Below are 24,037 nucleotides of genomic sequence, written 5' to 3' on the forward strand. Positions count from 1 at the left end.
TAGTTTCGGAGTGCATCTTTGATCTTAAAATTCCTCCGAGAAATTGCAGATTCAATTTCGGGAGCACTGCGTTTGCTTTAATGTTATCTAAATTCTCCTTGAAATTTTACCAGTCAATAATTTTAAAGGGTGGATTATATCCGTAATAAGTGAATCTTACTGGATAGTCAGTCTGAAAATCTGGTTGATTGATATTTGCATTCGGTGAATTCCAGGTGGAGTTTTTGGCAATGAAGTCCCCTGCAACAGCATGGTGAAATGCGCCGCTTGTGAACTGTCAAGATATTTCAGCCTTATAATAGTATTTCCAAGGGGATTATAAGCCGAGTGGGTCTCAATGTTTATTGTGAACCACTGCAGCAGTTGTTTCAAAACTGATGATACCGTGAGGTCATATGGAGTGAAGGCACAATAACTCTTTATTTAGAATGGCAGTGCTACCCCTTCTGTTGTGCATACGATCCTTTCGATCGTTTCGCAAAGCTTTAAATCCATGTACAAAAGTCTGTTGCATGACCTGAGATACGTTTCGTTTACCAGCATTATATCAATGTCATGCTTGTTGAGGTAATTGCAAATTTCCAGTTCTTGCTGCTTAATGTTTTGGACATTAAAAAATGCTATACTTAGGTTGCATTTTTTGCAGGTTTTGGTAATACGAAAACTTAATTTGAATAGAATTCATAATTAAATAACTTAATTTGAATAGAATTCATAATTAAATAACAAAATTTGAATAGAGTTCATAATTAAATTCTGTCAAAAATTCAAAGGCTTCCATTACAATTTCCGTTCTTCCCATTAATGAGATAGCACGTTTAAATCTTTCTGCAAATGATAAAGCTCTCAGCATTTTGATCCACTCAGTCAATAATTACATGAGATCACCCATACCTGCAGTGTAATTAGAAATCAGGCATTTTTGGCCGCTGCGTATAGCGTTCATTTGTTTCCTAATAAACATCATACAGAACCGTTTCAAAGTTTAGAAACAATGTTCAATAGCTTTGTCACGAAGGCTTCATGATTTTACGTAATAATAATATTCCTTTGTCCATTTATAACCCATTAATTTTCGAAACACGAGGAAGAATCTCACAGTTATTGCAGAATCTTTAAACTAAGTTGAAATATTAAAAAAATAACTTGTTTAAATATTAATTATAAAATCTTGTAAATCTCCTGATTTGAAATTTAATCATAGTTGCCAATAAATGTTTACTAAAATAATTGATTTCTAGTTAGTATTTGGTACAAATTTGTTTTAAATCATAACCGATGTCCTAGAACTCGTACAAATGGCTGATTAAATGTATTTATTCCAATAGTTCGCTTATCAAATTTAAAAGTCATTTGTTGTACTTTAAAATGTTTACTTTACTTTAACGCAAACACGCATACACGAGGGAAAAAAAGAAAGAAATATCTCATAACTGTTATTAAATTTGACTAAAAATGGCTTCATAACAAATCTCGTGACGTAAACGATTAAATATTGCCTAAATCTGCAACCAAAACTGCTACATAAATTTCTAATTTTGCACTTTAAATTTATACCCTGAATTCTTAAAATAGATAAAAATGAAGTGGGATCTTGTTGTGCCAGCTGGATATAAACCTTTACCTCCAAGTAAGCCCCTTTTGAATGTAATAACCTTCATTTAATTATACATGAATTTTATCTCTCTAAATATGTATAATGTAAATATATAGACACAATCTGTTAGATGTAACTTAACGGCCAGCAGAAATAACAGCTTATTGCTTAAATAATTATATTTCAAGTCGAGCTTACGTGCAATAATGAGGTCCAAGTACTTACAACTATAGGCAAATCTGGCCGACCGGCGGCCGAGCGGTAAAGTCGATGAACCTGGTTTGATTTCAGGCGAACGGGCTGTCTGCATGGACGTTTTCGTAGTTTTCCCCACGTGTAACGTGTATACGAGGCAGTTTTCCTAAGAATGTCCTCCACGAAGGCATCTCTCCTCTTAGGCAGATGACGCTTACGTGGTTTCCTCCATGTGTAACGTGTATACGTGACAGTTTCCCTAAGAAAGTCTTCCAAGAAGGTATCTATCCCCTTTGGGGATAACCCTTGCGAGCTTTGCCGTAATTAAATAAAACAACAGAAACCATGGGCAAATCCATTCTATCTGGATGCTTTTTAATTTATGATTTTCTCTGAATTAGCATAGTTTATTTTCAAGTATGATAACGAGGCTTGATTAGTTGGAAACATTAGAAAAAGGAACCCTTCATAATTCTTTCTTCGTATCAATTTATGTTAAAAAAATATTTTATTATCAATTGTTGTTTCTTCAGATTTTTATAAATGGAAGCAAATTTTAAAACAACTCTCTTTGAATAAGCAAACGATACAACAGCTATGATTCAAAGCAAATTACTTACCTATGTTCCCTCGTGGGAATATGTACTGTACATATATACTAGAAAGCTCGGCCGTCATACGAAATGACCGCTGTTCTAGATATTATAAATTGTAATTAAAATGATTTGTAAAAAGGTGTCTGCTAATTTAAACTGAATTACCCAGGGCAGGCGGCGAGACGCCCCTTTGCTTATTGCCCCACGGGGTTTACTCCTTCTACTTTCTTAATTGTTTAAAGTAGAATGCAATGGAGGAAACAAATGGCGGTGCATTTCTTAAGAGCCACCGCTAGCTCAATAAATAAAGGTGATTTAAATGATAAAATGTTAATTCACATGTCAAAGATCTCTTTGTACACAACATTTCTTGTGTGGATCTTTCCATCATTTTTAAGCTCGCATTGCAAAGGACCATCCATTATTATAAATTTTTCGTCCGTTCTTTCACAAACTCTTGAACAGGCAACATAAAGTTGACCGTGTCCAAATGCAGGCTGAGATAAAAAAATGCCAACACGCTTAAGCGTTTGGCCCTCAGACTTATTGATGATCATAGCAAAGGCAAATTTTACAGGAAATTGTCTACGTCTCAATTGAAACGGCAACCCTGTGCCGTAGCAACTTCACCCCATTGGCTAGTACATTTACGCAAGCAACCAATAAGCTATTGGCGACAAACAGACACTTAAGCCGCATATAATAAAGATATTTATTTATTTCATTTTATTTGTTTTTTCATCGTTGCCGGTTTTTGCCGGTTGAATATTTCCGAATTCTATTATATGTAGATGTTAAATTTATTTATTGAATGTTAAATGCACGTGCTCTTGTATTTTTAATTTTTTCGGCTTAGTTTTCTCATAATATTCGTCACGCGCTGCATTGCACAGGGAATAAAACAATTTACAGTTACGCAAGCAACCAATAAACTATTGGCGACACACACTTTAGCCACATATATATAAGATAACTAATAATTACACAAAAAAGTAGCAATGTCGATGCCGTAGAAGCATTGAATTGTATATCCATAATGAACAGCAAGAATTTTGATGACGTAAATGGACAAATGTAGCATTTCATTCAAGTGTAATAAAAACAAATTAAAAATTACTAATCTAGGAACACTGGGATATTAGAAATGAAGAAATACTGATGGCGTAGCACGTAGATAGCACAGAACGTAGCTCCATATTGAAGAGAAAGAACTGTGATTGCGCATGCTAAATGTCGAAACCGTAATGACTAGAAAACTTGGCAGTGGAAGCCGATTAATTTGATTTTTTATTTAAACTCACATTTTTGGCCACAATCCGCTTGGCACTCTTATCATGCCTATTTCCAGAATGCTCATATTTTCTATAGCGTGGCAATAGTAAGAGAGCAGAATGAAATAACTTCCAAGTGGCACAAAGCAAAAGTTCGCTACTATCCAGTATGGAAGCTCACCAAGAGAGGGTTTTGTTTAGAAAGTTTTAAGTTATCAAAATTTTGAGTTCAACTTCCGAATCAGCTACATCATTAGCGTTACGCAAGCCATGTGACATGGGCTAATCTAGAAATGACACAGTCCAGAAAAGTTATTACTATTTTTAGAACAAAGAGTGGAAATACCCAAATAAAAAATGAGGAATTAAGAGGTTATTACTAAATTAAATTACAAAGCCGATTTACATATTTTTATCTTACATATATAAATATATACTCTATATATACACTTTATATATATATATATATATATACTTTTTAAGGGATTTTTAAGATAATTTGGATGCTATTTTGTTATCGAGATCGGAGTCATCGCCATATATTTTGCTTAACTCGAAAAAGATTTTTTCATTATGTAGTCACCAGTGTTTATTTGTAAAGTCGCTAAAATGTTTTTTTTTTTTTTTTTTTTTTTTTTTTTTTTTTTTTTTTTTTTTTTAAGTGAAAGGATGCCTTTTCAAAACTGGCAACAGGAAAACAAATTCTAAAGAGGTAATTGGTAACATGTGTTATTATTATTATTATATTTACCAAGGATATGAAAATTTGGGGCTTACTTCATTATGAAACATCTTCGTCAAATTTCTTCAAGAACGCGAAATTATTCACTCTGAAAGAAAGGCAAGAAAAACCATAAAATAAAGCTCTACTTCAATTTGGCAAAAGCACCGAAATGGAGACGTGAAGATTTAATGTGCCGACAAAAAAAAAAAAAAAAAAAAAAAAAAAAGAAAATGGATGACGTTCTCAACACTGGTTTGAAGGATCTAGAATGAATTTCTCAACGGAACTTTGTTTCAGTTACGAATGGTGTTTAGAATTAACTTTTCTTGAATTTAGTCAGTATCAACGTGATATGAATCACTGCACTGTTGTTAATTTGATTAGTTACATAAGAGAAGTCTGCGGTCATGCGTTAATATCTAAATCGCCAGTTAATACAGGCGGCACTGGTACTATTGTTGAAGTTGGACGAAAGTCTGTTTTCACGTCGCAAAAAAAAACAACGTTGGCCGTATACTGCCACTCCAGTGGGTGTACAGCGGGATTCACCAAGAAAAAGAAAAACTGTTTCTTAGCTACTGTGCGTAGCCGCTGTGCCAGACCTTTACTTAAAGAAACTGAAGAAAATATGATTCATGGCGCTATCAATATACTGAGACTGTTGAAAAGAGTATAATACTGAAGAATTAACAGCGACAGAATTTTCAACATTTCTGTGATTAACATTGAAAATAGTTTTATCGATTCCAATACTAGTTATTATACGCAAACAATTAATCCAGTTTATGCGTCGGTAAAAGCGTCCTAAAACTCTAACGTTTTTTTCGAACATTTAAAATGGTATCCGCAATTTCGTGACTCCGCGTTAATCTTAATTCATTAACCGATTTTTTCCCTGACTTCTTTGGAAAGTTGTTTAATTTACATTAAAATTTTCTAATTTTACGAACATCTGTTATGTTATTTTTTTGCTTAGACTTTTCTTCAACTTAACTGTATCGTAAATATTTTGGCGATTATTTTTATGCTTCGAGTGTTCGCCACATCTTCAGCGTCGAAATCTGAACCCGATCCAGAAAACAGAAAAGTACCATAATTTGTTTCAGCCAGCAGTAATGCATAATTATTTACGATATTGTTACAAATAAACATTTTGACCTACGAGATTTCTTTTTAATTTCGTTATTCTAAAACCATTTTAATTAAAATAATTCAATTAAAATTTCGTGATAATTACAATTTAATTACTAAATAACATTCTAGAGATTAAGGTACATTCAGTACTAGAGTGTGTGTGTGTGTGTGATTATGGCAAAGCCTCGAGGGCTATCTGCCTAAGAGGAGGGATGCCTTCGTGGAGGACTTTCTAAGGGAAACTGGCTCGTATACACGTTACACATGGGGAAAACCACGAAAACGCCCATGCAGCCAGCACGTTCGCGGGATTCGAACCTCGGATCGAACTACCAGTGTTCAGCGACTTTACCGCTCGGCCGCTGGTGGGCTTCAGTACTAGAGAAGAGTTAGATGACAGAGAATTCAAAAAGAATATAATAGAACAAAAAGACAGTTTAATAGCATTCTTAGACAATTTAGAATAGATTAGATAGAACAAAAAGTTTAGATAGAACAAAAAGACAGTTTAATATTATTTCTCCAACTATACAGGGTCCACCAGCCGCCGAGCGGTAAAGTCACTGAACACTGGTAGTTCGATCCGAGGTTCAAATCCCGCGAACGGGCTGGCTGCATGGGCATTTTGTGGTTTCCCCATGTGTAACGCGTATACGAGCCAGTTTCCCTTAGAAAGCCCTCCACGAAGGCATCCCTTTCCTTAGGCAGATAGCCCTAGTGTGCTTTGCCATAATTAAATACACAACACCAACTATACGGTAAGAGAATAGACCATTTAGTTTTCCAATGTCTTAATGTCTCTGAATAGAATATAAACAACTTTAATTGATCCTTGTGTACACCTAAATTCAGCAGCTAATTATTTTTCTTTGAGATAGGATATTCAAATCTTCGGATCTACAAATCTTGAGAAATATTTAGTCTTTCAAAGCTTGAATTTTCACGCGTCTTTCATCATTTGAATCTCTCAAATGTTAGCTATAAATTCTTTGATATCCAATAGAAATGTTTATAAAAGAAAACAAACATTTAAGTGAACGAAAACTCTCTAAAATGTTTTCTTAAGCACAACACCATAACCTAGTAAACCTAGAAAGACTTTTTAAAAAATAAAATATCCTAATTAATAAAAATCGAAGCAGACCAGAACCCAAAGCGGTTTAGAATGCTAGTTGTCTAAAATAAAAATATTCATTAAAAGTTTCATCTTCAGTAGATTGTCCCTAAAAGTATTTGATGTTTAATGACTTTAAGAACTCTTAAAATAAAAACGTTCCCTATCTTTCTCACTTTTGAAGAAAGAATGAGACCTTTCATGCTTAATGCTTATCTAATTCTTGAATTCTTCTACACTTGATTTCATTTAAAAAGATTTTCAAAAATATAAGAAATGTGAATTGTTACTGAGATACTTTTTTTGTAAACTATTTAGTAAAATTAACCTCAAGATTCAAAAGTTTTAATTATGTACTTCATTTACTAAACTTTATTTTTATCTCCTTAATAAATAATTATTTATTTTTAAAACCTTTCTTCTTAAACTTATTTTTCATTAAATGCAGATTTCAGATTTTTATTTGTTTAAAAATTTTTATATTAACTATAAACATTTTTTTCAATTTTATTTTTTCTTGAGAGATTTTGCTTCTTCCAGTGATTCGAAAGATTCTAAAACTCTTCAGATTCCATTTCGAGAAATTTTAGGACTCATTCGCTCTAATTTTTTTGTGTGTAGTAGTTAGTTCAAAGTACCTTGTACTTTAGTAAAGAAGCTATTGTTTAATGCATTAAACTACTTCAAGAGGTTTCATTTTTCATTGCAATGTTTTGCTTTAAATTTCGAATCTTATTTTTCGAAATATATGGAAAATTTTATCCTTCATTTAAAGAAAAAGATTCGCCTGAAAGTGTTATTACTTTTTTATTTCAACACTTATGGTCTGTATAAAAATTACGCACTAAATAAAGAGATATAAGATGGGACGAAATTGACATTGCTTTCCTTGCAAATTAATGATGTATTCTTATTCCTATTACATTTTCGTTAAAATAGAAAAGTGCAGAATACAAAAGAGTACATATGTAAATATTTTTTTCTTAATTTTTAGTTGTTAGCGAAACTTCAGACAAATTTCGATGGCCTTTTCAGCAAGCGAGAGCTAAATGCATTTTACTGCCAGACAGAATTCCGGTAGGTGGGTCGCAGGAATCACCACCTCGCAAACCTCGTTTAAAGTATCATAAACAGTCTTCTTATACTGACACTTTCGTCAAATTTCCGCAAGTGTTCAGTCGAGTTCAAAAGCCTGATTCGGGATGGTTGGATCCAGTGGGCAAATATGGCGATTTCAAGGGTGATTCGTCATATGAAGAAGACTTTCAGTGGCCTCGAATGCAGGAAAGAACCAAAGTCTTTCCTTTAGTCTCTACAGTAGGAATGGGCATATTGCCTCTTTTAGGTGAGGCTAGCAAGAAAGCCATAACATTAGCAACAATTCTAAAGGAAAAACGTGAAATCGGAGACCATGATACAACTCAAGATACCAGGTAGCGTAAAACTTGATTAAAAATTAATACTTGAGTTTAATTTAATGGACACTTTACAATTGCTTGTAGTTTTTCGATGGTTATAGTTTGTAGTTTTTCGATGAGTATCAAAAACCATGATGGAGATACTGAAGTAATAAGCATGAGATTAATTGCATAAATTCGTAGGAGCGACTTCGAAGGTTCTGTTCAAACGTTCGGCACTAGTCCTACAAATTTATGCAACTTATTCTGATTCTTGTTGCATCAGAATCTCCAACATTCGTTCTTTGGAGCATTGTTTTATTTAATATTAAAACTATTTCTGAGAAATATCTTACTTGAGAAACAAATCACAACAGAAAAATATAGATATTTTTGAATAATAAGTTTATTTAATTATATAGCAAATAAAAAGACAAGTGTATGAAAACCTACAATATAATGACCTTTTCAAGAAAAGCAAGATTAAAGCATCAAAATCGCAAATAAATGAAATTTTAAGATAATAAAAATTAAAATCATTACATATGCCCAGGATTGTGCTATGAATTATAATAAACAATAATTCATAATAAATATACCAATAATAATAAAATAATCATTATATGCAAAATAATTCATATTAATAAACCAAACTGTAAAATCATAAAGACAAGCATATTGAATGGTTTATCAAAAGAGCGATTTTGTTATAAATAAATCAAACAAAGCAAAATACATTAAGTTTTTGAAACTTTAGAAAGAAATAAACAACAAAAATAAAAAATATCGAAGTTCTGACAAGATTTCTAAAGCTCAGAGGATTCTTCAATAAAATATGTAAATTCAATAATTCCTTCTATAAAATATGCAAAAATTTCTTGATGATAATTTTCTTAAAGTACATCCCGAAACTATCCCAAAGGAGGACTTGACTGATTTGTTAACAAATAACACTTTTTTATCAATTAACCTATAATATTTTTATAAATTTTTATTGTTTTTCTTCATTTCCAAATAACTATTATACTAGCTTGTAAATGGGAAAATAAGTAACATGAATGATAATGATATTGCAATCAACATCTTCAATAAAAATAGAATACGATAATATTTATATGTTTGAAACCCAATAAAACTAACTTTCAACAAGGAGAAATTAATTATCTAGATTTGTAAATTACTAATTTTAAAGATATCAAAATTTACGACAGAAGAAGAGATTTTGATTTCCCTACTATAAAATTCATCCATTGGCATTCCAGTATCTCCAAAATAGTAATACTTAATGCCATACATACTGAGCACCTTAAAATAAAAAATATTTGCAAAAATGTCGAATACTTACAAGAAGAAATCATTAAGTCAAAATACTCTTAGAGAATAAAACACCTCCATTCAAAATTTCTATAACTCCAAATAAAGCTGCTATTAACTACATTTTTTTAAAATTTCTCATCTAAAGTGATATGACGTTTTGAACACATGTTTAAATACTTAGTTCTGCTATTGGACACTTTGAACTTTATTGCATACTTTTTCCAAGAACTACAATTTTTTGCGTCTCCAGAACAGTTCTGAATTCTACTAGGAACACAGTTTGGTCGTCTGAAGAATTCAGTAAATTTTCGCTTAGAAGGTTGTCCTAAGATTTCAGAAATTAGCGTTGTTTGCGTTGTTTTCAATTTGTGTTTCAATAGGTTTCCAGTTTTTAGCTGATTAAGGCTCAGATTTAATTTTATTATTTAAAGAAATCTCTTTGAGAAGTTTTTTGTTTTCTTGGTATTAAAAGTTTAGTTTAGCATAATCGGGGACCACACAATTTTTTAGTGTTGTTTAAATGACAATTTTATTTAAAATATATTTGTATCTTCTTTTAAATTTCGGATTTGCATAAAATGGTTTTAGACCAATTTGCTTTATTCTTTTTTCTAATGTTTCGAAGGCGTGTTACAGAAAATTCAGGTACATTTGAGATTCAATTTTTCGATTTTATTGGAAGTTTAATGTCTTGAATGAAAGTTTAAGTGCTTCTGTTTTCGGTTTTTGATCTCCAATGAACCAGGAGAACGAAACACGTTTTCGAAACATATTAATCGAGTTTTATGAAACTTTAATTCATTTTCCCTTGATTCCCTTGAATTGGAGTTTCAGTAAAAGCAGATTAATTTTTATACTTTTATTATCTCGTATATTTTTCCCTTTTGCATTTTTATTTTTAGAGTTTGTACTACTATGAATTCTTATTTAAATTTTGTTTTGTTTATATATTATGTTAAACCTCTTGTACACGGTTGCAATTATTAATATTGTTGAGGAATTGCCTTGCTTTGACTCCAATTTACTTTTAACTTTAGATGCTTTAATTTTATTTTATTCAATCATGCAGCTATAGCGAAGGACGCGTATAAAAAATTTTGTTTTTAATTTTTATATCCTTATTATGTTTGTTTATATAGTATTTAAGAACATATACATATAAGGTATATATTTATATCACCATTTATATAAAAAAGAAAGAAATTTGTAAACGCATTTTCTTGATAATACTTTACTTGAAATTAAGCACGTTACAATTCTGTTTCTCTAATTCTTACTGCACGATTTCGAAGTTTAAATATTTTATAATAGTGTAATATAAGAAAATTACCATCCTGTTCCACCCAATAAAAAATATTTAAGTGAAACCAAAATTTACATTTTGCATTTAATCATATAACTGTTTATCCTATTAATTACTAAAAAATGCATGATTATTTATTCCATTAAGAAATTAAATACTTACGGTTACCATTCAAATTAAAGACATTTAATTGTAATAAGACTGCATCTGAGTTTGACTTCATTAGTTTTTAATCAATTCCAAATTCTTGAATTTTTATAACACACGAAATTCCAATGTAATTGCGTTAACCTGAGTGAATACATTTTGTTTCTGGATCAATAGAATAAAATAGCTTTTCCGTCCTTTAATTAATTCTTGGAAAAAAAGAGATTATTTCTAATTACAAAAGACAATCTGTACTTGGCAATCTTATTACTTCTTTATTGGAAGCTCACATAAATTACTCTGCTGTCGATAACTTCATAAAAATTGAAAAAATTGTTTTTATTTTCAGTTACGTGGTTGGCGTTATCTTTTTGGGGTTAATTATGTAGTTTTTCATAAATGTTTTCTTAGAATTTATATTTTCAATTGTATAGTATAGATCAGGGGTTCTCAACCCGTGGTACGCGTACCCCTAGTGGTACGCAAGAGAAAAATAGGTGCTACGCAAAGAAGCAAAATATTTTTAACTATTAAATTCAAAAATTAAAGCCCCAACATCCTGATTGAGTTTTTCTCTAACATTCGTAAATTTATGCTATCTGAGCTCGGTTCAAGATTGGTGGTGGTACTAAAAGTTTTCAATTTTTGTTTAGATGATACGCGTTAGTCAAAAGGTTGAGAACCGCTATTATAGACATATTTATAAATCTTGTCCCAAATATTTCCAAAATATTGAAAATTTTTGTTCGTAAATGTACACATCCCGCAAAACATCAACTGTTTGTCACCTTTCTAGTTCCATAATACACTTTATAATCTGCGAATGTAAGAAACTAACTGAACGTAATCTAATGACACAGAGATTTGGACTTTGAATTATCATTATTATTATTATAGAATTAACATTCATTTACTATGGCAAATTTGTATTTGGAATTCTCCACAAAGGTTGTCAGCATATAGTTTCCTGGTCGATAGATACGCAAATCATCTTCAAGACAAACCAGTCTCTTTATTTAGATTTCGTCATTTCCACCGTGTAAAATGCTGATTCATTTGCATAAATATGAAATTTAAGTTAAATGCCTTTTGCATGTGTTAAACGTTTTGTTCCGCTTAACTATTCAGCAAAGACAGAGAGCACAGTGAACACTAAACAGTTTGATCTTGGCTGGGTAAAATAGAATGACAGTCTGGACATTAAAATTGTTACACCTTGAAGGAAAACTGTTATGAATCCTATTTATTTTCAAATACTTGACGATGAGAGGATAAAATGATAAAATTTCCGGTAATTTTGATATAAATAATATCATTAATTAGTACACTGATCATATCCGGCGTAGCAAAAATATCTGCTTGCCGTAGGCCGTGCTATCGAATAATTTTTGGATGGACGTTACGAGCACTGAAGTCTGTATGACTTCAAATCTGCGCAGAGTTCATCAGTCTTACAAGCTGGCGGATGTCACAACGCCATTCTGTATGCAAAACATACTAGACGTTTTTTAGTTGAGAATAGATCTGAAGAATGCACCTGCCAAGACTAGATATGCGGCAGTCGAACGCACTGTGTATTGAATAACATCAAAGAACATGTGTTTTTTAACTTGTTAGATAATTTATTAATATTTAATTTTTGTAATTGATTAGTTTTCATTTAAAGTGGTTATTAAAAGCTTTGATTTGAAATATAATTAATTGGTTCAGTTTGCTAATCTTATTAACTTTCAAGGAGAAACTTATATCTAATTTCTCTTTGAAAACTCTGTGTGGTGTTAAACTCTGTTTAAAACTAAGTTTGGTGTTAGCCTTTCGAATTAATTGTTGTTTGGTATGTCCCTTAAGGTTTATTAATTTTAAATTTTTATTTTATGTTATACTGAATGGTTAAAAATTTGTGAGTATCACAAAAGAGCTTCAGTCTCAATTGATTGCGATATTAAAGTGCGCAGGAATGACACTGCACAGTGCTGCAGTCATCATACCGAACTTGCGGGAAATAACCACACCTATCTTCTTTTTCGTAATGAAGAGGAATCTACAACACTATAAGTTTCCTGAAAATTTATGAAAAATCTGTTTCAGTTCTAGAGTGAAACTCGATAAAGGCATAGTTATCATCAAACGACAAATATTGTCCACAACTGTAAGACTGTTCTATGTTCGACCAAATCGGCCCTAGTAATCTACCCGTATTACTAGGGGCGACTGTATTACTAGGATAAGGACAAAATATTCATCCAGCGGTTTTGGTTATTAAAGTTGGATCTGTGTGAGGCAGTTTTACTTGCAAGGTTTATAACTAGAGTTACATATGCATTAGAGATCACTATGAACAAGGTGTATCTTTGAAGTGATTCCATGATTGTACTTTTTAGCTGCATAGGGAGCGTTACCAGTTGCAGATTTTCGTTGCAAATCGCGTGGTAACAATTTAAGAGTTGAGTGATGATCACCAGTGGCGTTACGTGTCATCAAATGAGAATCCGAATGATCTTATATCCCGAGGTCTGGACCTAAGTAAACCTTTTTTATAAAATTTGATGTGGTGGAAAGGTCTTTTGTTCCTAAGAAACAACGAGTATCCAAATAAAGAGATTCCGGATGAAGTTATTATGAAATACTTTCCTGACGAACATAAAACCTCTAATGACACTAATATTTCATTTAATCTGAAAGTTAATCCTTTAATTGAGGATTTCTCAAATTTAAGTAATAGCTATGCTAATATTATTCGTGTTTTAAGTTTTAGTTTTAGGTTTGTTAACAACTGCAAAGGAAAGTACAAAGGTTTAGGCTATCTATAGATTTCTGAAATAAAGTCAGTAGAGCTTAAACTGGGTCAGAAAGATGATTCAAAACCTTGAGTTTAAAAAGAAATCTCAAGCATTCAAGAGGAGGGTAAGATAACTCAAGATAGCAAGGTAAAAAGTATTTTTGCATTTTTAGACCAACTAGAAGTCTACGCGTTGGTGGGAGAATACCTAATTACAAACGAAATTTTGTTTAAAAAAATGTTCAATAATCTTACAAAAAATCATAAGTTGACTAAATTAATTATTGTGATATTTCATATGAAATCTATGCATATTTACCCACGATGCTTATTATCGCTTGTTAGGTAAGTGTTCAGGCCCTTAAACGGACGCAACATTTACAGAAAAATACCACATGAGTGTGTCGTATGCTTCAAAACAAAACCAATACCCTGTCAACAACTTATGGGTCAGATCCCTCAGGAAAGGGTCACCCGAATTTCTCGTTCATTTGTATCGGAGTTTGTTTTTTTAGGCCTTTCGAAGGCAGGCGTAAAGGCTGTCAAGTTTCATTCAAAACACTCAGTGGGCAATTTGAAACTAGCCTTTGCTCAAATTTAACTTATCTCTAATTCTCTGTCCTTGCATCTTGCAGAGTACTTTGACATCTTGACACCGGGTCACTTCCTGATATGTAGACCTATCACTTCAATTGCAGAACCTAATATTTTAAATGTTAATGATAACAGATTTAAAAGGTGGCAAAACTGAGTAAACAGATTAAAGAGCTGGCGAAACTGAGTCAAATTGTGCAAAGAGTATGGAAATACTGGACGAAAAATTATTTGAGCGCAATGCAAGGAAGAACAAAGTAATTCTTTGAAAAGGAGAACATAAAAATTGGAACCATGGTAATTTTAATAATTGACAATGCTCCCGTATGTAACTGGTTTATTGTAGAATTCTAGGGATATTTCTAGGCAAATACCGTAAGGTTAGAATAGTTTAAGTAAAAACAAAATGCGGTAACCATTAATTCATTTTGTGTCCTACTCATGCCAAAGTAAAACAGAATAAATGTGTTCGTAAATAACTAATTGTATTCCTTTATTAACATCAACCCCACAGTTGCAGTTTCTTATTATGTGGATATTTGATAATATTTACCTGTATTTTTATATTTTGACATTGTGTGAAATTTTTCATTGTAAACTGTTTTGAATCATAATATCATGTCAAGGCTAACGGTACGTTCCGTCTACGCATGCATCATAATAATACTTACACAGAATTTGCTGTGCTTTTCAATCTATACAATTGACTGCATCCTAAGGTCATATATTTTTAAATATATTGAGAAGATTCATTACTGCAAGTAGTCATGAACGGTGTAATGTTTATAACAATAAAATTTTAATAGTTGTGAAAAGTTACAGTCCATTATGTGTGAGTTGTGTATAATACGCTTGATAAAAAAGTAAATAAAAAATGCAAAAGAGGGCACATTTTTATGTACCAAAAAAGTGCTTTTTATCAAAATAGCTTATGAAATAAAAGAAACCGCAAGTAACGTTTTTGATGGATTGTAAACCATATTTTGTTTTTGACTTTTCTGAGAAAGCAAGTTAATATTTCATATGAATGTACAAAAACTGCTTTATCTGACATAATTTATACTTATTTTGACTCTGACTTGGTATTATTTCAGGGCATCTTCTTATTGGGAAAGGCATTGCAATCCAGGCATGCCAACAGAATGTGTAGAAACAACCCTGACTACACACTTAAATGACTATACCATGCATTCTAGAGATCGGAAAACGGATACTATTAAGAAACTCAAATCAACTTTAAAGTTTTCGGGAGACATGGAAACCACATCCACCACTATGAGAGACTACATGCACCCGGTATTATCATGTTACATAATTATTTTATGTGTAGCTCATACAACTGCAGCTCTTAATTTCTTTATTTCATGGGTAAATCTAAAAATGAGATGTAAACACTAATATTTATTTAATTTTTAAGTATATTCATAGAAGATTAAATACTTGAAGTCAAGAATTGCTCGTGCATTGCATAATGCAACTGTGCTCACCAGTCGTGTTCCAGGTGTAAATACTGTGTATACAAAGCGGAGAAAAAAAAAGGTAAAAAAATTGCCAAAACTAAAGGTCACGTTGCAAATCGCCTATTTCAAAATTTTATTTGAGATCTGAAACTGAAGAGCTGAGTTGAAACATATAGTCTGTTTTTTAGTCTGTAAAATTGAAAAATAAAAGTGGTGGAGTTAGTAAAAGTGGTAAAAAATTGGAAATTTAATTGTTATTAATTTTGGTAATTAAAATAATTTTTTAAATATTTTTAAAAGAATGAAAATTTGGAAAGAATTAAAAATTTAATGAGATACATTCCGATAGCCACAGAGATCACCTGACTTATGTATATCTAATGTAAACAAACAAGGTCATTCCTCCTGTTCTTCTCTTGCGGAATGTATCTCATTTATTAACAAATAGCCGTAAATAAAATTTTAAGCTTGTAATTTTTTTTAATTTTTAAGTGTGTGTCAAAAAGGAAAAGAAATAGGGGTAATGGGAGTAAAAATAATTTTTAAAAAGAAAAAAAAGTAAAACGGCGTCTTCTATTTGGCGTATAATAGGACTGGAATAGCAATGGCCGCTTGTTAGTAACAGAGATAGACTATTTACCAATTTACATTCATATTTACACTTGTTAAGCATCCAGTAAGTACCTGCAAAGTTGGTTTAAATAAACCCTGTCATAAATCAAAATAAGTTAAAATTAAAACTACCTAATGTGTAATGTTTGAAGAAGTAAGTTAATAAAATTAAGTGGAATTCGATTATGGATAAGTATAACTTCTAGGTATCGAATGTTTTGATTAATGTTTTGAACTGTACTTCAAATATTTTAATTCTTACAATCCAATTGCTAATGGCGATAGCAAAAACCTTTCCTGAGAATATCGGAATTCCGATATATGAGTTAAGAAGTTAAGAAAGTTAAGAAGTGTATGAGTTAAGAAGTGGGAAAGTTAAGAAATCTTTTAAGCAAAAAGTTAATTACTTTATAAGTTGAGAATTGTAAGGTCAAGGTAATCAATTTCATTATTATTGGAATTGGTCTTACTGAGAACTGAGAACAGACTGAAGAATTTATGGACTTTTATATAACGAATTTTACTTCTTTGATTATAGGAGGCAACTGAGAGATTTCGGTCAAGTAATCTTGTTCTTATTTTCATTCACCTCTTATTCCCGAGGTGCAATAAATTTATCTTCAAGTCATGGACCCAGTGTCCAAGGGAAGTCTTCCAAACAATAAATAATAATCACAATTCGCAATTTAATTTATAAATCGATGAAATGTGACTGTTCCATTTTATTAGTTGCAATATTTCGATCTGACAATAATATGAGCTACAGGTTTTAGTCGCTTTGCTGATCGATATGCTGAACGGTCGGAATTATTAGACATCGAAATTCAAGGCCAAAGATTTGCGTATTGAGGAGGATTAAAGGTGTGTTATTATGACGGAATTTCCAACATGTTACATTAACATGTAATTAAAAAAATGGTAATGCCAGAGTTACTTTAGGACTTTTATTCCGCGATAACTATTTGAAAGTTTACGATGTTAAGGAGACATGGGATACGCTTAAACCGTATGGTTCAAAACAGTATTGCGAAGAGCTGAACGTTTGAAAAGATTGTTTAATTTGCTGTATGGCAATAAAGAGCAAATGAGCTTTTTATTATCTAATAAAAATGGAAGCCGTTGTTGATCATTTGGTAGCGCTAGATAAGAAAATACCTGAATATTTGTTTAATTTATTTTAGGCTGGTTACTATGCTACGCTAATAACAGCTTTAGAAGCTAGGCCAGAAGCAGATTCTACGATAGAATTAATTAAGAATATAATGCTGGGAAGGTATACTTATCAAACCCAAACTAAGAAATTTCATCCAGATAATAAGCGTAAAGCTTTAAAATCGCATTCATCCGTTCATAACTTTTCAGATGACAAAAATAAAGTACCTACTTGCTTCTTTTGCAAGAAACATCAGAGCTAGTTGTATAACACGTCAGGCCTAATTGAAAGAAATATGCCAAATTGGAGAGCAAGCATAATAAAAGCAACTACTCGATTAAGTTATGAATTCAAACTGGAAATACAATGAAAGAAGGAAATTGCTTAGTGATGCCTCAAAATTATCAGAAAAAGGAAATACAAATCATAAACAAAGCTGTCCTTTCCGTTCCAGATATGTTTATAAATATAACATCTGTAAAAATGATAACTGGCAATATATATGAAGTGAACTTGAAAGATGCTTAATTTCATATTGTTGAGTGTGTTAACATATTATGTTTCTTTTGTACCAGAAAAGAATTATACCAAAGAGATTAAGGAAAATGTGTATGCTCTTCCCACAAAACAAACCCTCCCGGAATGCATTCATGACTGGCATATAATATTAGACCATAGAAGTCGGCCAGATAGTTAAGGATGTATAAGGAAGTTATGGCTGAATTATATGAATATCGCTCTGTATTAAATTGACATGGATGTACTGACTTACAAGGATTGCACTTCAACAAAAAAAGAATGCAGAAGTGCGACTTCCTGGATTCGGTGAACATGTTTTGCTAATTTTAGTTCATAAGGCGCTGTTAAATTTCTAAATCATAAATAAGAAATTCAAGAAGTACCGTTTATTCTATCAATCAGGTAATAACGCTATTTGGAAAAGCACAAAACAACTGAGTCTGATAGAGGGGAGGAAATATGCAAGCAAAGCTCGAGAAATTGCTAAAATGAAATGCTATAATATATGAGAAAACTGCTTCATATTCTCTTAAATAACATGGAGTCTTGAAGGTAGTACATATCTTACGTTGATTGAAATGACCAGAATCATGCTGAATGAGGCTGATATTTCAAACGGGTATTGAGGGGAAGGTAGCAGAATAATAAACTACCTTTAATATGCACTGCTTACCAAAGAGCTTAAAAGATCCTCGTTACGTGAATTAGCACAAAAAGAAGCCGTCACATATAGAAGCAGTTGGTGCTCCGTATCAGTGCATATACCAAACCAAAAGAAGCAAAAGCTCGATGTTATTTCTGCTAAACATATAATGGTTGGATTAGAAGAAGGAGCGAAATATTATCGTCTGCTGTACATCGATACGGACACAATAGTAATCGGGATGTTATCCTTATACGAAAAGATCTTCATCCTAAAGGAAAATAAAATGTTATTCACATTACTACTCCTTTTAAAGGTAATTCGGAGAAGCTAGTTAATGCTCCAAATACATAACTAGGAAGATCTCCTTAAACAAAAAAAATATTACCGCATCATTTCGCTCACAGTGCAGTCGGAAGAAGCAGCAGCTTCATCATCATACTATGAAGCTTATGTAGATGACAATATGGAACAATAGAAATAAACCATGCAAGAAGAGTCAGATGTTTAAAAACAAACTGCACATGAATATTGGCAAATGCTGTTGAATATAGAACTATTCTAAGCTCAAATGCGTATATAAGATCTAATAAATATCGTCATAATTATACAATAAGGACTAAAAGATTTGAGCAAATTAAAAGACTCAGCCATTATTCTCAGCAGTTTTGCCCTGATTACGAGGCAAGTCAGAGGAGGATGACATTGGAATGCTTATTCTAAAGTAGCAAACTGCAGTACCCAAAACAAACGCAATATTCTTGTCCTTTAATTACTAGGCCATCAGACCTGTTTCACTAAATATATTAAGTCTTTAATCCGTTTCTATATTTTTTTGTTCAAATTGAGATTCATTCGTTAATTCTAGAAATATCCATCATAACAGCTAAATAAAAAAGTATGAACTATAAAATGAGAAATTATAAATACGCTTGCTATTCTTATTTCTGAGTCAACGTTGCAGTTTTTGTTTCAACTCCAGTGTCTTTTCCGTCTTTTATACCTTAAACTGGATTAATTATTTTAGACAATAGAACTTCAGAATCGATATATAACTATAGTTTAGTATACTACAAACGGAAAAAGTTCGGAAGGAGATTTTTCCTTGTTTACTGAGTGTTTGTCTTGTTGGATGTATTTAATGTGTCTGTCTATAGCAATCCATAAACTCTGCAGCATTTTTATTCTGCATTGAATTTTTAAGGAATCCAAGCGAAGTTTCAATGCAAATTTTAATTCGTGATTTGATATTTCTGTTAATTTTGTCTCAGTATTGAGCTTTGAATTCACTTAAAGTAGTTGTTAAATATTAAAACTCGCTCAAAAGAAGATGAGACTAAGTATGAATTGAGAACGCATTTTTAAATGTTGTATTTGGTTAACTGTAAGAATAGAAACTGAATGAATATTTATTTCTCAAAAATTTTGCTTTCGATTTAGTTCCCTAGTTTTTAAGCAAACATTCCGATTCGTTTCTTACTAAGCATTAGATATAAACATAATTTTCGTAATGGTAGCTTATCAGTATGTGTGGGTGTGTGTACTTGAAGGCAGAAGTTTTTTACCTTTTAAACCGTTTTTATGCTTACTTTATTTTTTTTATTTACTTTAGTCATTCTTAAAAGAATTATTAATTATTTTGGGGTTAAAGGGAAATTATATAAAGTAAAGTTGAATTATTATAAAGTAAAGTTGAAAAATTACCTTTACAATGGTTCTAAATAAAGTGTTTTTCAATAAATATTTATTTTTTGACTTGCTCAGAAGTAAAAATAATTATTAAGTACAAAGCATTAATTAATTTCAATAAGTTCAAGATAACCCAATTAGAATTTTAAAAATACTAAGGAGAAAAACTCTAAAGCTTTGATTATGTATTTCAAAATAAAGGAATATTAAGTAGCTATCTAAATTTCTACGTTTTTTGTTTAAATAGATGGAAATTCTACTTTCATATCAGGTATTTCAGATAAGGTCGATATTGATTTCCCAAAGCTGCAGATCTGATCCTTTTGTCGAAAGGAAAATTAGTAACAAGATTAACAAATAAAAAAACGTACTTTATGGTTAATTGATTTATTCTTCATAATTATCATTCCATCTCTCTCCACAATGTCATCTTCTGAAACTAACACATGTTTAAATATAGTTTTTCACGTTGTAATCGGATTAAAATTTTCCCCTTCTTTTCAGACGTCTTTGTAAATTTCTTATGACTAAAAATCTCTCAACAAATATTTAAGAAGAATTTCTTATTTTGTTGAATTATAATCTTATTAGAAAGTGTCTTGTTATTTAACTAATTTTGAATTATATTATGTTCAAGCAAGACTGAAAAGGAAATACATCTGCACTGTACAGCTAAAATTATGTCTTCCAGGATTTCATTAGAAATTGGCTTATTCATATAAACAAATAGCAGATCAAAGAGATGTTTTTGCTACTTTTCTAAGTATAAGAGAGTGAAGCAACTGAAATGCTTTTGAACCTTTAGAATTTTGTTTTCTTTCTATTTCTTTTAAAACTAGATTTTTTAAATGTGATTCCCTATTACAAATTTGACAGTTGAGAAAATTTATTGAAGCCATTTGTATGATAGTGATATTTTGCTTGGATTCTGAAGTAATTTGAGAATGATGTATTGCATATTTAATTTGCTTTGCAAGAAGTATAACTAAAATGAACGAAACTTCTGTAACTATAATTTTACTTCTAAAATAAATTCTAAGATCTTTTGGAAGTGAAAGTATCAGAAAAGCATAAACAAAAAGAAAAGAAAGGAAAAAAAATTGTCTGAAAGCTTTCAGATTTTATATTACTCCCAAAGGGGAGTTTTTTAACGTTTTGTGTGTTTTTTATTTATTAAATATCATGTTCTTAGCACTTAAACCATAAAATTCAACTCAAAAGCAATATCTCAAAATAATTTTTAAATGAGCATATCTTTCGAATTTCTGATACATAGTCTCGCACGCTGGAGAAAAAAACTTTTTTTTTAATTTTCTTTTTATTTTCTTTTTGTACAGTGTTGCCATTGCTTGCTTTGAAATCGTTGAGTTTCTTAATCAAAAACTCATAAATGCTTTACAAAATATGAAATAGCTAATAAAACAAATTCCAAATTTAGGCTTCCAGATGCCCATACTAGGTTGGAGATATACGTTATTCAAAATTTGATGGCTTTAGGTACCGTTGTTTTATCACTATGCGAAAAACATGCATACATTTATGCAGATTCTTTATTATTTAATTTCTTTAAATATAATACCGAACTCTAATATTTGGGCTAACGCCCTTTGGGATAATAAATTTTAGCCACAATAGTAATTTCTTTAAATATACAGAAAAAAATACATCGTTTTAGAACAAGGATATTGAAAAATATTATAATAAATTTTTAACATTTTAGACCGTGTTTTTTTTTATTTCGAAGTTACAAATTTTTAATTAATTTGTATGTAAACAAAATAAACTTTAAGTATCATGTAGCTTATAAAAATATTAGCTGCAACTAATTATTTCTTTGAGTTTTTCTTGATAGCCATATTTAATTTCACTTACACAAGTAATGTATTTTGTTGACAAATGTAATTATCATAAACGAATACACACAAATAAAGAGCATATTCACAGTTTCAGTTAACTACGTTAGAATGAGACATTAGAATAAAATAAAACAAAAGCCAATTTCTTGAGCTTTTTAAAGTAAAAGATACTCTTTTATACATAATAATCATTATTCTTACATAACAAAAAAGCTTCCATTAAAATTGTTAAGGTCTTAATATATCCCTTTCTTATACTTTCTGTGGTCCTTCCCTTCTTACTCCCTTGCACATGAAAATTATTACTCTCTTTCGTCCCAATAAGACAGTCCATGAACTGACTGCAGTAACCGCCACATAAACTTCTCCTTTCCCCGGACAGGATAAAAGCATTTTTCTTCCAGAGTAGGTCTAGAAAAGGATTAAAAGTAGATGTGAAATAAAATTTTACTAAAGCTTTACGTTGGGGAACAGTCCCAGAAAAGGTCTAAGGAATTTCATGACGTATCCTCAACCCTTGTCATAATGACAATGACTAACTCATAGAAAGTTTAATGTGAATACTGTATATCCATCGATAATTTCATCACCAGCTTTCAAATCATATATTTACTTTAAAATTCGAGGGATAGAACTCAAAATAACTTGCAGCTAACTTCAGGCAGTTGCTTTGGATGAAGAAATAACTGAAACTATTAGTAAGTAAAGAGAATGGTTAACACTGCATGAGGACTCTCATTGAATTTTTCGTTACATACGAAAAGAGGAAATTTCTAGAATTATTAAGATATTTATTGATCCTTGAAGCAGTTAGCTTTATGAATTGAGACGTCCGCCGATTTTTCAATAAATATATCACAAAATATTTCTTCTATTTGCGAAACATCTGAAGAAACTAGCAAACCACGTAGCTTATAAACATCAAAAACATTTAAAATTATAAAAGTATTTAAAAGTATAAAAAGCATTTAAAAGTATAAAATGAGGAATATCATGATTACATGTATATACAGATGTGTTTTTTATCATTTACTGCTGTCAAATATATACAAATCTGCTATAATAAAAATTACCAAACTGTAAACACACAAGTACTTTTATAATTTAGATTGCTTTACTGGCAATGTAAAAAAGAACATTGTTGTGATATTTTAGTTTTGAAACCATTTCTTGTTCTCAGGATCTCTTATATGTTGAGATCTTAAAACACTGAACGATGTTTGCCATCTCACCTATAAAATTCATCAATCGAGTAAACTGAATATTTCAGAGCAACATGAAAATGGCCAAGAACCTTCAGTGGTTCTTGGCCATTTTCCATCGTATTTGGTACCATAACGATGACCCTAAATAAACAAAATATTCAAACAAAATTTCAGAGTTCTTGTAGCTGAATTTACCTTGATATTGCGTTTAAGACCTTTTTAGCATAATCATGTTTATATATCTCTATGAAAACATGCATGTAATACTGTTTAAAAATTTTTATGATAAATGTGGGGATTCATTAATAATGTGTATTAGTGTAGGGTCTCTCAAACTATGGTACAAGTACAACTAACGGTTCAAGTTTTTTTTGAAAACCTGTACACTAATAAGAATGTTTAAATAATTCATCATAAAGTCATGGTTCACTTTAAGAAATGATTCCAATAAAATAAACTTTATGGCTACGACACTTCTGATCAAGTGACGCAGTTTTATGCAGTCCACTAGGAACAAGATTTAGTACAAAAAAATCTGATGTGGCAAGCAGATATCTGTGATGCGAAGTTTTTGGTTTTGTTTTATAACGTATAACTGGCCATGAGCAAAAACTGGTTTTTTTTACATTTATAATAAAATCAAATGTCTGTCTGTTTAGTTCTTTCTATCAAAAAATTGTATTTTATAGTGGAATTGAAAAGGACATAATTTAATTAGTTATTACTTAAAGA

General features: G+C 31.1%; 1 long non-coding RNA gene across 1 annotated transcript in view; it reads left to right on the forward strand.

Annotated features, from left to right (window-relative positions):
* The first annotated feature begins 1,505 nt into the window (after window positions 1–1,505).
* LOC118183530 (uncharacterized) overlaps window positions 1,506–24,037 on the forward strand; it is a 28,098-nt gene continuing 5,566 nt past the window's right edge. The window contains exons 1-2 of the long non-coding RNA XR_015041017.1: window positions 1,506–1,630; window positions 15,263–15,464. This is a non-coding gene — a long non-coding RNA (uncharacterized LOC118183530). The remainder of the gene's footprint in view (window positions 1,631–15,262; window positions 15,465–24,037) is intronic.

Source organism: Stegodyphus dumicola, chromosome 5 (genome assembly GCF_044657685.1).
Source record: "Stegodyphus dumicola isolate Sdum_Otavi_A_Nest chromosome 5, ASM4465768v1".
In the NCBI taxonomy this organism is placed as follows: domain Eukaryota; kingdom Metazoa; phylum Arthropoda; class Arachnida; order Araneae; family Eresidae; genus Stegodyphus; species Stegodyphus dumicola.